Source organism: Typha angustifolia, chromosome 6, assembly GCF_048772165.1.
Source record: "Typha angustifolia cultivar Huaian chromosome 6, ASM4877216v1, whole genome shotgun sequence".
Taxonomy (NCBI): Eukaryota; Viridiplantae; Streptophyta; class Magnoliopsida; order Poales; family Typhaceae; genus Typha; species Typha angustifolia.
In genome coordinates this window covers 3,691,607-3,695,250 of record NC_133244.1, presented here as the reverse complement: position 1 = coordinate 3,695,250, position 3,644 = coordinate 3,691,607, and positions in this window count along the sequence as shown.

The window sequence follows — 3,644 nt, the reverse complement described above, 5'->3', positions numbered from 1 at the left end:
TAACTCTATCCGAGTTAACTTCCAATCAACCAAATTCAGAACGATTCTAGTTGGTGACTGCAGTCTGAACTGAGTTAAGCTTAGAAGGAAAGGTTTGGAGGGAAGGGAGGCTTGAACAGATATTGCAATCCCAACATTTGAAAATCAAGTCACGAACTTGCGAATACTCAAACTGAAACATTTCGAACCGAAAATGCATGTTAGTTAGTTTTCTGAAAAATCCCAATATTCCGTAATAGGAGCATGGTTAGAGGCAATCCTAGGCATATGCTCAACAGAAAACATCCGGTAATGTTCAGTTGATAAACACACGATCTAATTGAACTAAAATTCTAATAGAGCCATGCTTGTTATATACCAAGTATAAAGCAGACCCGAAAAGCCCACATCCACAAGACCTAGTTTACTGATGAGAGAATGGAATGGAGTATGATAAGGAGAACTATCAACCACTAATTTTATCCTCTTGGTTAATGATGCAATTAAAATCACCCAACAGAAGCCTAGGAAAATTTATATCGAAGTTACCTAGTTCGTGCCATAACTAGTTAAGATTTATAGGAATCATACTAGCATAAATAATCGAAAGTAAACATGTCTTAGTACCTAGTTTAGAAACAATGTCATGTAAAGCTTGAGCCGAGGAATGCACCAGGGTAATTTGTAATAGGTTAGTGCGCAAATAGAGCAGGATTTCGCTGGTCGCACTTGTCCCTTAGACAAAGCACCCCTACCAATCCGGTTCAAGCCTATGTAGGAAACACAAAGAACATTGCTCATTAGTGCAAGTTTCAATAAGAGAAAAGAATGTTAGGAGAGTAACTATTAATAAGTTTAAAGAGGTAAATCTGAGCTTCCTTTTTAGAGAGGCTACGGATATTCCAATAGATAATCCGCATTAAATAACCATAGGAGATGGCGGATCTTGCTCGACAGAGTCAATATGACTATTTGTAGTCTTGTCAGCATTTCTTCTCTAGGGTTTTAAGAGAGAAGCGGCTTTTACCAAGGAGGAGGGGTTATGTATCTTCCTTTGTCAAAAAGACTTTGGGGCTGCATGCGGCCTAAAGTATAGATCCAGGAGCTCTTCAAGGATGAAAGCCGCCTCAACAACTGCTCTCTCTTGAGCAATGTGGATAGTCTAAGAGGCAATGACCACTATATTGGCATGAGTTGGTTCACTATTGGGGTCCGAAAGGGGGGGAGGTAAAATAGACAGGTTAGGAGGGAAGTGAGATCCCTCAGCAAGTTTATCCACTAGAAGGGTGAATAGAGAACAATGATAGGGAACTTAGGGTGCAGGAGAGGAAAAGGATTCTCGAGCAAGGGGGATAAGTTTTCCAAATGATGGACCAAAGAGGGTTTGGATAGAGGTGAGGATAAGGTGGTAGTCAATATCATCAAGGGTGACGTATCAGAGATGGGTGGTATTGCTCTATCAATGGCCATAAAATCAAAAGGGGGGAGAAATGGCCTCAGGACCTTGAGGCGGCATTTTAGGATTTGTATCGACGCACATGTGATGGGCTAGAGATGACGTGGCTGACTATAGAGTTGTTGATGAAGCCGTTGGGGAGATCAAGTGGTGGCGTGCACTATAAGATAGCAGAAGTCTGAACAGCAGGAGAGGCATTAGGCACACCAAAGCATAAGGCGAGATACCTCGCACTTTGAACAGAATAGTAGGGGAGCAATAATTTCCCTTTAGTGCATGATAACCTGGCCCGAGTAAGCACATCCTTCGCCACGTGGAGACAATTAGAGGAGCAAAGTGGGATGTAAGCATACCGTCCCCGGTAACATTACCACCAAGAGTAAAACCATAGGTTTTAGTCTTATCCCCCACCTCGATATACTTACCACCCTTTTCTGGCATCTGGGACATGGAGCTCTTTGGCCGATCATCTAAAATTCGTATGGCTTGGATAAGATTGAAGCCCTCACCACATCCATCGGCATCTGCTGGTTAGGCACCCCAAGGCCGGAATCCTTAGCATTCACCTCCAAAGGCAAGGGTTGAGACCTCGCATCGGCATCCCTGTAAGGAGAGGTCTCAACACAAGCAATTAATCGATACCCAATCTTACCACAACAGAAATATACCACTAGCAAATTTTTATAGGCTACAGCCTAATGGACTTGTTCCCCTTGTGGTCCGACAAGGGTAGTTTCCTTTAGGGGTTTAGATAGGTTAATTTCCATACACATCCTTGCATATCTACCCCTCATCCTCGTTAGGGTATAACTATCAATCTTGAGGGGTCTCTTGAGGTCAGAGGCAACCTCTAGAAACAGGTCCTCCCTCTAGTACTCCCCTAGGAGGCCAACAAGTTGCATCCAAACGGGGGTAGAAAGGATCTCCTCCACTAGAGGGTAGAAATTTGGCTTCCATAGTATAAGGTTTAACACCATGCCTTGGGAAGTCTAGGGGCCACTCGTGAGGATGTTAACCATATCACCCTCAAACGAAAACATAAAAGTAAAAAAACCATGTGCCATATCAATGACTTGAAGGTTACCTGCAAGCTTCCACTATCTCACCGTTTTCTTCAAAAAATACAAGAGTAGCAGCGGTTGACCCAAGAACTTATCAATTAAACTGAACCTCCACTTTGCACGACTTTCTTAGATTTTTTCGAGGTCGAAAGCAACCGATGAGGTGGACCCCTTCTGGATGCGATGAAGGATGTCATCGAAGAGAGCATTCGCTCCCGAGGTTGTAGTGTTAGAATGCGAAGCTTTAAGAAGTTAGGCCTAGGACGCTGAAAATCTTTCGTTGCTTTAAAAGACGCTTTGTCACTAGTAGGTCACTTACGAGCCTCGAACGCTTTTTTCCTTCTTAGTAGAAGAACGTTTACTTACTCCAAGGGGAAAAGAGAGATCAAGTGGGTCAGGCTTTAGAGTTGGGGTTAGGACCACAAGAACCATACGCGTAGGTTTCACTCATCTCCTAACTAGCCTGTGTTTGGTTGATCTTTCCCAATTAGCCCCCCTTGTATTTCTCTCTTTAATGCACAATCAATAATTATGAATATAGTTTAGATTTTTCTTTCTAGTAGAAAGAATTAGAATTAATATTTTTAAACTTCATTCATTTATGGAATATGTATGACATTTTTCTAAAGTAAGCCTCCTTATTCTAATATAGTAATTGAATAACGAGTAAACTTGTTTTGCTATACCAATTCATTATTCTCTCTCTTATTCCATAATTTATCAATTTAATAGTAACCCAAAATTATTATTTTGTTTTTAGATAAATATATATTATTACTACTACGTTACATCCAACCAGAGAAATTTCATTATTTGGTATAAAATATTAATTAGTCTAAATAAAAATTTAGTATTATTATTACTAAAATATTAATTTTATATCACATCAAAATATAATTATTACTTCTTGTATTAAAATTTAATTTCTAGCCGTTATTAGCTCTTTTCTTTTGGTATTAAAACTTAAAATATTTTTTTTAAGGAACCGGACTGTATCCATCGAACGGCGCGCCTCAGCCGAGTGGCACGAAATCCGCGCTCAAGTCATGCTTGCTGGCCTGGGTTACCTATTTTTGGCGCAGGCGGTCGGGCTCGGGTCTGACCCGAGAAATGCTAACGCGTCGGTATATTCGTAAGAAGTGAATCTA